Source organism: Zea mays, chromosome 5 (genome assembly GCF_902167145.1).
Source record: "Zea mays cultivar B73 chromosome 5, Zm-B73-REFERENCE-NAM-5.0, whole genome shotgun sequence".
Taxonomy (NCBI): Eukaryota; Viridiplantae; Streptophyta; class Magnoliopsida; order Poales; family Poaceae; genus Zea; species Zea mays.
In genome coordinates, this window is record NC_050100.1 from 101,154,646 (window position 1) to 101,166,433 (window position 11,788).

Here is an 11,788-nt window from a genome sequence, read left to right on the forward strand (position 1 = left end):
TCCTCGAGTAGCGGCAACCAGCAATAACGTGATGAGATGTCTCGGGGTGCCACCTACATAGCAGACAATAAGGACTATGCAGCCATCCACGTGTTGCGAGCCCATCAGAGGTTCAAACCCGGTTGCAATGATAAACCAAGCAAAGAGTTTATTTTTAGATGACCCATATGGTTTCCAAATAAGGGAGATTGAAACAAGTGTGACCTATAAATTAAATCTGGTAAGAGACCGTAGAATATTCACCCGAGGCGTTGTATATCCAATAAATACGATCCTCCATGTTCTGCACCAAGAAGACCGAACCGGCAAAGGACCAGAGGTCCACAAGCTGCTTTAGGTGATCAACCGTGTGGATCCCGTGGAGATCAATGCGGCTCACACACGCGCTACCAGTGAAGGCCTCCCGAATAGAGAGCCTGCGGTTATAGAAGACAGTGACAAGATGTCAGGCGCAATGTCCTTAGTTTGTGGACCGTTGACCATAAAATAGATTTTAAGATTGATGATTAAAATAGAATGCCAAAGAGGCATGTACATAACTGTGAAAAAGAGCGGAACGGATAGGAAGAAGGCTCTACCATTTTAGTTCCATATTTCTCTATCGGAAATGAAATTGCTATGGTATCGCTAGAAACGAGAAGAGTGTCAAGATTTTGGTAGTGCCGAACAGGACGCTATATGATCGAAAGTATATCGATAATAATCAGAATTTAACAAAACAATAACTTAAAAATAATAAACTTATCAAAACATAGAATATGACACAAGCCATACAAGTATAACTTGCTCCAGATCCGGCAAATTAACTAACGATTAAGGCAAACATTATTTTAATCATGTCGATGACATATAGTAACATACATTTGTATTACTTTAATTAAACATATTCACTTGTTTGGATAAAGCTGGGTTGGGTTAAAGTTTTGAGTGGGACACATATTTTTATGAGAAAAACAAAAACAACATTTTAGGCAATATAATCATTGCCCATCTCATGACTCTCTCCAATAATCTATACTACTCCTTAACAGCTCAAGGAGGACGTCCACCAAGTCATCACCGTGCCCCCGCCTACCCTAGCCCCATCTGCGATCCCTCAGCCATCATCACGCCGATCCCCAGCCATCATCGCCCCGCTGCGCGCGACAGTGCCATGCCCCCGCCCCCATCTGTGATCCCCTGTCACCACGCCGACCCCCCCCTGCCGTCACCACCCCACCGCGCGCAGCACGGCGAAGATGACGCGGTGAGGCCGTTCCCCCGCCCCCACAACGCTGAAGCCCCGAGACAGCGCCCTTCACCACCCCCTCCGCGCCCGCCCCCGAGATTGCCGCACGCCGTGGCTGGAGTTCCGCGCCCCCTACACCCTCCCACACGATATCACCGCCGATTTGTCCTGCCAGGAGGTCCTGACCCCACCACCCAGATGCCCTTGTGCACGCCGCCGATTTTGCCTGCCTGAACTCCCCACTGCCCCCATTTATTCTCTGCCATGATGCGCGGGCTCAGGAGGATGTTCGTGGCGCACAAAGGCAAGAGATGGGCACACAGGGATGAGCTGCCGACGAAGCCCCCGTTTTTTCCCTACTCGGTCTAACTCGACATTTGACGAGCTGTCGACGAAGCCGCGCGACACGCCATCTTTCGGTTGCCTGCCTGTTTTGCTGGCCTCCTCCACTCCGGCTTCCTCCAAGGAGAATGGCACACACCCGTACGTTTGGCCCACCTGGACGGGTGGTGGCCGGCCGCCGCTGCCCTGCCCTGCGCAGCCTCGATCTGTCTGTCGGCCCGGCGTTCGCGCCTGGGTGTGTGGACGTCGACTGGCCCGTGTTCCCAGCCTGCCGGCCAGACGGACCCGGTCGTCGTGGCAATCATTCCGAGAGGCTCCGGCCGCGAATCCTGCCGGTCCGCCGGACAAGACCAACCTGTTCTTCTTACGCTTGTCTCAAGTTTGTTTGTCCTGTCATCTGGGACTGGGGGTACATGCTGTCAAGCTGACCAATTTCGCCTGCCTGAACTCCCCACTGCCCCCATTTCTTCTCTGCCATGATGCGTGGGCTCAGGAGGATGTTCGTGGCGCACAACGGCAAAAGACGGGCACACAGGGATGAGCAGGGCACTGCCTTTGCCTCTACATCTACATCTGTCAGCCCAAACATATGAGCTGCTAGGTATCATGTTCTTTTTTCCATGTTTATCTATCCCTCACCTATGTGGATATTGTGCCAGTGTTTGTGCAGCTGGTTATCAGCGAGATCGACTCGTCGGCCACTACCTTGCTGCAGGCCGTGAAGCTGCTCGCGCTGCACCTCACTGGAGACAAGGTTAGTGAGCTGGATCTGAACTATGTCGCCTCTGATCTGCCTTTAATCATGCTCTGCTGGTCTAGATCTGGGTCGTTGGTATAGGAGTCGTTGTGGTAGTAGAGTTAGATCTGTTACTGCTTAACTAAGTATTATGGTCTGAGTTAGATCCCGTGCATCCTGTGCATTGCTAGATGTTACGGAGTGACATGCTGATAGTCGGTTGCTACAACCATTTTAATTGAAAGCATGAACTCGTTTGCACCATGGATACTATGATCTTGTGTTTTCTGTTTTGAATGGGTTTCCATAAAACTAACAATCATTTGATAATGTATATTTTTTCACTGCTGTTAAAATTACCCTCTCCTTACCATGAAGGCATAGGGTTTACTTTTAGTCATGACTTGTTCACCATCTATTAATGAAAAAAAATGATAGGACGCTGGTAAAATTAGTGGAACAACTTGGACCGAGGAAGTGGTCTTACATAGCACAACTGCTGCCAGCAAGAGTGGGGAAGCGATACAGAGAAAGATGGCACAACCATTTGAGGCCAAACATCAAGGTAAACTTCTTCCTTAATTAGTTCAACTTTTTTCAGTCTGAGGACATCCTTCGCTTTGACGTAGATGACACATAACCAATTACCAATACGGTTCCATTGCTTCTCAATCTGTAGTGAAGATAAAGTATGTGTTCTTTTCAATTTGTTTATCCAGTTCTCTGATTTTTTATCTTAACACTTTCAGTAATATTTGGAATGGTCATAAGTCAAACTAAACTTCCCCAGCGACAGCGATTCAACGAACAAGAACCAAGCCAACAGTTATGCAGTATAGAAATCTACTCCCAGTCCCCGGGAGTTTGATTAGAAATCATGAATGTTCAGTACCTAGCTCAGTTTTTATTAGCAGTGTAGTGAGACCAAGAGCATGAGGCTTCAAAGAGGAAATTTGTTTAAGGCATAATAGGTTATATTCTTGTTGTCTACTAACATCAGATGCATTCGTTGATGTCTTGATGAGCTGTAGCAGGTTAATCTCTATATCTATGTCACAACATCATCAACTTCACTCTTCACTTGATGCGCTAATGTTACCTGTACCGATCTTCTACAGGGTACCAACTTATAGTGCCTCCTGTACCGATCATCGTCAAGGGAGTGCTATAGGAGGAGGTTAAGGTGAGTTTTGTCACGACTAACGGTGAGCCCATGACTGCGGTCGCGTCGAAGCTGGTCTGGTGGAACATCGTGGAGCAGATGACGATGACGCCGACATCCTGCGCCTCTGCTATGACGCTGCCGACCAGGACGCGACCCCTCCGTCGTGCGCGCTCTACAAGTCTGGATCCATCATTGTGCTCAGCAGGACTGACTTCCTTAGGCCAGACATGGTATGATTCTTGCCCCCGTCTTCTTATCTATACTGCTTATCATTTCTAATCCATCCATGGGCTTAATGTTTCTTGATTTCTCTATATTTTTTCTCCTTGCCTAGCTTTTGCTTTTGCAGTTAAGGTGCCTTAAAATATGTTTGGATTTTGGTTTGTAAAATATTAGGTCACCAGCTTTCTTTAGATAATTTGTCACTCGCCCTCTAAATATTCTTAGACACCAGGAGCTCGATTAGATCATGAGCGTAGTAGGCATTTCTATGACATATTAACTTAGAAATTTCCCTAACAATTTACCATTCAGTGAATCTATTTAAGGCTTACTTCAGTCTAAAGCACTCTTAGCTAGATCTTTTACTTTCAACCGTAGACTATTTTGAATGAGCTGATGCTCCACCAATTCTTTTGTAGCCTCCTTGCTCGACTCATGATGAAAACCAAGATGTAATATGCCACAAACCTAATAGCGTAAACAGGTAAATGTAAGAGCAGCATAAAATAATTTCGGCTTGCATTTTCTGTGTTACCTCCAATAGTACACTTAAATGTAAACATAAAATTAAACAGACCATGGTTTCTTCGCCCCATATGTGTTCACATGCAAAAACATGCCATTTCAATTCGTTCACAGCCCATGTTTCATCAACCCATATGCAGGTGTGAAAAAATGCATAACAAATTCCGATTGTTTTTTGTATCAATAACTGTATATTTTGTGAATCACAAATCATATGGATTTCAATCCTTATACATAGGTAGTTCCTCTACAAGGATGATTCAGGCCAAATAGAAGTCGCGACAGGGAGGCTGACGTGGCAGCGAAGAACAACATAAGTCCTAGAGTAAAATTTTGATTGTGTCGTGGGCGATGGCGTCTAGCAGAACTGCAGAAGGGCGGCATCTAGCAGAAGGTAAGGCGATGTCTGAATGGCGGATGGGCCTGCAAGAGATTTGCTGGGCTGGCGTAACACAGTTTGGGGGAACCAAAATTGTCCCTGTTTGTAGCTACAAAATAGGAATTTTTTTGGGGCTATGAAAAGTTGGGGAAGGTTTGAGAGCCCTGTTGGAGGCTTGAATTTTCATGTTCCCTTTAATTCTAGGTTAGGGGGCATTTTAAGAGACCTCTTGGAGATGCTCTTAGGCTACATTAGCAGCGTCCATAAAGGCCTTATTTGTTTCATCCCGAAACCAGGATTGAGGAGGATTTTGACTTATAACGGATTTAACCCCCCTCAATTATTATGGGTTTGAAACAAAATGAATAGGGCCTAAATAAAAAACTTCCTGATATGCTTGTTATTGTTTGACTACATTTAGCACCACCTATTTTGATTTTTATTGCTATCATTTTAAAGGTATGTGTAAACATCCACTTTTAGTGATGCTAAGAAAAAATTGGTCCTAGAGTAACATTGTATTGGTTGTTGACAAAAAATGTGAGAAATTGATGTCAATAATAATATATGTGTTGTTTGTTTACATGTACTCATTGTGTACTAATATTTTATCATATAATTTGTTTGTCGTCGCAACGCACGGGCGTTTACCTAGTGACCCTTAAAGAGTCGTGTACCCTATATTTAGGAGAAATTTCTCTCCTTTATCCCTTCAAGAGCGCCCCCATTACTCTAAATATATCGTCCTCTATACATAGAGATTCTCTCTACTGAACTATATCCATTTTAATACTTTAAACAATAGATTTAGCAAAACTAAATTATATAAAAAATAATTGAGAGTGTGGTAAATATATGATACGAAAATTAAAAGTAAAATATATATAGAGGGTGTTGCTGGAGACAAGTGTTATATAGAGAAGCATATTGTAAAGAATATGTACAAAGGTTACTCGAAACACACCAATATTTGAGAGGCTGGTTTGTGGGCCTGACATGGTCCCTACCCACAAACTCGGACTAGGGCAGAGTACTTAGGATCTCGCATCAGGAGGGAATCCGATCACTAGGAAGATTACCTTATATGCATGTCTCCATTGTAACAATAATACACGGTGTATATGGTATTAGCAGATAGGGATAGACCTTCTAATCTAGATAAGAATTCTACTCCATTTTTCTTGTAAACAACTCATTCCTTTGGTTATAAAAGGAAGGTCAAGGCGCCGTCAGGGAGGCATATGCAACAACCATAAGATAGCCACCGACAAATTGGATCTCACAGGAGAGCCCAAACTTGTATAAACATTGTGTCACCTGTGTCATTACTTTCAATTGTTAGATCTTGCGTATACCCACAACAAATTCACTAAACACCATCGAGAAATCCTCGATAGTTGGCACACCATGTAGGGGGACACTAGTCATAATAGATCTGATGTCGTCCATCAATCACACACAGGATTAAACCTAAATCCTATTTGCGATGTTAGTACTGTGATATCTACTGACCCATGTACGCAGCAAGGGTCGATTGGATGCTGATTTCAGCTCCCATATGATCAAGTAAATGATCAAGGCTCGAAGACATTGGACCATACCACGACAATGACAACCCAGAACATAGTGAGTTCAATCCAAGATTGAACTAAAGAAAACCAAGACCCGAGGATCACCACTAGGAACGAAGTCTCACCTCGACTCCGACTTGGGCTCGGTGACATCATGGTCCGATTCCGACTCTAGCAATGCCTCAACAAAGCCCTTAGACCCTTAGAGAAATCAAAGTTATGGCGAGCTACAAGCAGATGCAACAACTTGGAATTCAGAAGTAGAGTACAGCCCTAGACGAGTTGCCACTTGCTAGTAGTTAGCAACAGCAAACTCGCCTCAACACTAAGTTGTTAATACCAACTAGTCGGTTACCCGTGCGTTGCGATGGCTCATAACAATACCAACATAAATTATCCACAAAAGAGATCTCAAGATTTTTTATTGATTGTCTACACTCTTCGCATAATATTTTTTTATGAACGCATGGGTACCATAGACAGCAAATCAGAGAATGCCGAAGCAACACAACACCACCACCAACTCCGTAGCATATGCCAACTGCTTCCACGCTATGGGCCTTGGTTGTCCAATATCAAAGACCTGGACTCCTCATCGCCAAGATAACCTAAGCATGGCAGGCGCCACCATGTCCTCCTCGATGGCACGCATGGAGAAAGGCCAGGAGCATGATCGACTCGTGCCGTACCTGCGTCAACGAGCGTTGGTCGGCTCGCGGCTGCGACCATGGGTGAGGGCAGCAGGTTGTGGAGAAAGAACTGGGCGAAGGCCGAGAAGACGAACGGGACGTCCGACGACGGTGAAAACGATGGTGCACGCATGATGTGAAATGTACTCGTGGACGTGCAATAGCCACTGCGCGAGTCGGTATCGGGGCTGGTGTCGGACGAATATGGGAAGGAGGTGCATGCTCCTATGCCCTCTGCCGAGAATGGGGTAGCGCGGAGGTAGAGGCATGAGGAGAGAGAGATAAGAAGTAGAATGACGAACAAGGTGGAGGCAACTGAGGCGAGGACCATCATTATCGTGCGGAGGTATAGGTGGCCAAATGGGTCATTGAAAGTAGCCTAGAGGGGGGTGAATAGGGCGAATCTGAAATTTACAAACTTAAGCACACACTACAAGCCGGGGTTAGCGTTAGAAATGAATTCGAGTCCGAGAGAGAGAGGGGAAAACAAATCAACCAAGAAATAAAGCACATGAACACGGTGATTTGTTTTACCGAGGTTCGGTTCTAAAGAACCTAGTCCCCGTTGAGGTGGTCACAAAGACCGGGTCTCTTTCAACCCTTTCCCTCTCTCAAACGGTCACCAAGACCGAGTGAGCTTTCTTCTTTACTTTTCACGGGTCACTTAGACCCCGCAAGGACCACCACACAATTGGTGTCTCTTGCCTTGCTTACAAGGCACTTGAGAGTAACAAGGAAAAGAAAAGAAAGCCAACCAAGCAAACAAGAGCAACAAGAAACACAAGTGATCCTCTCACAAGCCCTAATGTGCTAGAGTTGAATTTGGGACTTTGAGTGGATCGATCGCTTGATTTGTGTCTTGGAGTGAAGTCTATTGCTCTTATATTGAATGCAATGTGTGGAACGCTTGGATGGTTGAAGTGGAGGTGGTTGGGGGTATTTATAGCCCTCAACCACCAAACAACCGTTGGGTTGGGCTGCTGTCAATGGGCACACCGGACAGTCCGGTGCGCCACCAGACACTATCCGGTGCGCCAGCCACGTCACCCAACTGTTAGGGTTCAGGAGCTTCTGACCGTTGGAGGCTTTGTCTTCTAGTGGCATCGGACAGTCCGGTGCCACACCGGACAGGCACTGTGCAGTGTCCGGTGCACCTCTGACGGGCGGCTCTGCTCTACAGCGCACTATTGCGCACTGTTCCTCTGAGTTTTAGATTTTGCAGGCGACCGTTGCGCGAAGTAGCTGTTACTCCGCTGGTGCACCAAACAGTCCGGTGGCACACCGGACAGTCTGGTGAATTATAGCGGAGCGCCCTCTGAGAAACCCGAGAGTGGAGAGTTGGACGCTGTACGGTCCTGGTGCACCGGACACTGTCCGGTGGCACACCGGACAGTCCGGTGCGCCAGACCAGGGTACTCTTGGTTTCTTTGCTCCTTTTCATTTGAACCCTTTCAATCTTTTTATTGGTTTGTGTTGAACTTTTATGCACCTGTAGAATATATAATCTAGAGCAAACTAGTTAGTCCAATATTTGTGTTGGCATTCAACCACCAAAATTATTACTGGGAAAAGGTTAACCCTATTTCCCTTTCAATCTCCCCCTTTTTGGTGATTGATACCAACAAAAACCAAAGCAAATATATAATTGCAGAATTGAGCTAGTTTGCATAATGTAAGTGCATAGGTTCCTTAGATTTAAACCTATTTATAGTTACATCAGATATGCATGGATTGCATTCTTTTATTTAACATTTTGGACCACATTTGCACCACTTGTTTTGTTTTTGCAAAAATCTTTTGGAAAATCTTTTCAAGGTCTTTTGCAAATAGTCAAAGGTATATGAATACGATTGCAAGAAGCATTTTAAAGATTTGAAATTTCTCCCGCTGTTTCAAATGCTTTTCCTTTGACTAGATAAAACTCCCCCTGAGTAAAATACTCCTCTTAGTTTTCAAGAGGGTTTTAATAGATACCAATTGGAAGTATTTTGAAAATCTATCTTTAAATATACCAATTAGAAATAATCATACCAATTTGAAATATACCAATTAAAATTTTCAAAAACACACTTTGAAATTAGGTGGTGGTGCGGTAATTTTGCTTTTGGCTTAATATTTTCTCCCCCTTTGGCATGAATCGCCAAAAATGGAAACTTTCGAGAGCCCTCTTTACTTTCTCCCCATTGGTGTAAGCAATAAGATTATACCAATTGAGAGTGATGTGGAGTGACGGCGATGGGTAAATGATACCGTTAGAGTGGAGTGGAAGCCTTGTCTTTGTCGAATACTTCATTTCCCTTTCAATCTAGGACTTAGTATAGATATATACTTGGAAATACATTAGTCGTAGTCTTGGTACATAAGTAATAAGAAATATGCATTTGTACCAAAATGAAAGAGATATCATCAAAGGTATAACAATGAGCTATGTGTGCAATGTTTCAATCAAAATTCCGAGAATCAAGAATATTTAGCTCATTCCTAAGTTTGGTAAATGTTTTCTCATCTAAAGGCTTGGTAAAGATATCGGCTAATTGTTCTTTGGTGCTAACATAAGCTATCTCGATACCCCCCTTTGTTGGTGATCCCTCAAAAAGTGATACCGAATGTCTATGTGCTTAGTGCAGCTGTGTTCAACGGGATTATCCGTCATGCGGATTGCACTCTCATTATCACATAGGAGAGGGACTTTGCTCAATTTGTAGCCATAGTCCCTGAGGGTTTGCCTCATCCAAAGTAATTGCGCACAACAATGGCCTGCGACAATGTATTTGGCTTCGGCGGTAGAAAGAGCTACTGCGTTTTGTTTCTTTGAAGCCCAAGACACCAGGGATCTCCCGAGAAACTAACATGTCCCTGATGTGCTCTTCCTATCAATTTTACACTCTGCCCGATCGGCATCGGAATATCCTATTAAATCAAAAGTGGATCCCTTGGGGGTACCATAGTCCAAACTTAGGAGTGTAAACTAAATATCTCATGATTCTCTTCACGACCCTAAGGTGAACTTCTTTAGGATCGGCTTGGAACCTTGCACACATGCATACGAAAAGCATAATATCCGGTCGAGATGCACATAAATAGAGTAAAGATCCTATCATCGACCGGTATACCTTTTGATCTACGGATTTACCTCCCGTGTCGAGGTCGAGATGCCCATTTGTTCCTATGGGTGTCTTGATGGGCTTGGCATCCTTCATTCCAAACTTGTTAAGTATGTCTTGAATGTACTTTGTTTGGCTGATGAAGGTGCCCTCTTGGAGTTGCTTGACTTGAAATCCTAGGAAATACTTCAACTCCCCCATCATAGACATCTCGAATTTTTGTATCATGATCCTACTAAACTCTACATATGTAGATTTGTTAGTAGACCCAAATATGATATCATCAACATAAATTTGGCATACAAACAGATCTTTTGCAATAGTTTTAGTAAAGAGTATAGGATCTGCTTTTCAAACTTTGAAGCCATTAGTGATAAGGAAATCTCGCAGTCATTCATACCATGCTCTTGGGGCTTGTTTGAGCCCATAAAGTGCCTTTGAGAGTTTATACACATGGTTAGGGTACTCAGTATCTTCAAAGCCAGGAGGTTGCTCAACATAGACCTCTTCCTTGATTGGTCCATTGAGGAAGGCACTTTTCACATCCATTTGATAATGTTTAAAGCCATGGTAAGTAGCATAGGCAAGTAATATGCGAATTGACTCAAGCCTAGCTATGGGTGCATAGGTTTCACCAATGTCCAAACCTTCGACTTGTGAATATCCTTTGGCCACAAGTCAGGCTTTGTTCCTTGTCACCACACCATGCTCATCTTGCTTGTTGCGGAATACCCATTTGGTACCTACAATATTTTGATTAGGACGTGGAACTAAATGTCATACCTCATTCCTCGTGAAGTTATTGAGCTCCCCTTGCATTGCCAGCACCCAATCCGAATCTCTTAATGCATCCTCTACCCTGTATGGATCAATAGAGGAAACAAAAGAGTAGTGTTCATAGAAATGAGCAACATGAGATCTAGTGGTTACCCCCTTATGAATGTCACCGAGAATGGAGTTCATGGGGTGATCTCGTTGTATTACTTGGTGGACTCTTGGGTGTGGCGGTCTTTGACCCTGTATCTCATGCTCATCTTCCTTGTCTTCATCTCCCCCTTGACCATTGTCCTCCTCTTGAGGTGGCTCATCCTTTTGATCTTCATCAATATCATCTTGAGCCTATTCCTCATCTTGAGTTGGTGGAGATGCTTGCATGGAAGATGCCGGTTGATCTTGTGCTTGTGTGGGCTCTTCGGATTCCTTAGGGCACACATCCCCAATGGACATGTTCCTTAGTGCGATGCACGGAGCCTCTTCATCATCTAGCTCATCAAGATCAACTTGCTCCACTTGGGAGCCATTAGTCTCATCAAACACAATGTCACAAGAAACCTCAACAAATCCAGTGGATTTGTTGAAGACTCTATATGCCCTTGTGTTTGAGTCATCTCCTAGTAAAAAGCCTTCTACAGCCTTGGGAGCAAATTTAGATTTTATACCTCTTTTAATAAGAATAAAACATTTTCTACCAAAGACTCTAAAATATGAAACATTTGGCTTTTTACCGGGGAGGAGTTCATATGATGTCTTCTTGAGGATTCGGTGAAGGTAGAGCCGGTTGATGGAGTAGCAGGCGGTGTTAATCGCCTCAGCCCAAAACTGGTCTGGAGTCTTGTATTCATCAAGCATGGTTCTAGCCATGTCTAGTAGAGTTCTATTCTTCCTCTCCACCACACCATTTTGTTGAGGTGTGTAGGGAGAAGAGAACTCATGCTTGATGCCCTCATCCTCAAGAAAGCCTTTGATTTGACAGTTCTTGAACTCTGTCCCATTATCGCTTCTTATTTTCTTGATCCTCAATCCGAACTCTGTCCCATTTTGTTTGAG

The 11,788-nt window shown here is 44.2% G+C and overlaps 1 long non-coding RNA gene across 1 annotated transcript; it reads left to right on the plus strand.

Moving 5' to 3' along the window:
• The first annotated feature begins 1,704 nt into the window (after positions 1-1,704).
• LOC103626751 (uncharacterized) lies at positions 1,705-5,177 on the plus strand. Its single transcript, XR_002261980.3, has 5 exons — positions 1,705-2,324; positions 2,745-2,871; positions 3,056-3,340; positions 3,425-3,701; positions 4,457-5,177. It is a non-coding gene; the product is annotated as an uncharacterized lncRNA (long non-coding RNA).
• The last annotated feature ends 6,611 nt before the right edge of the window (positions 5,178-11,788 follow it).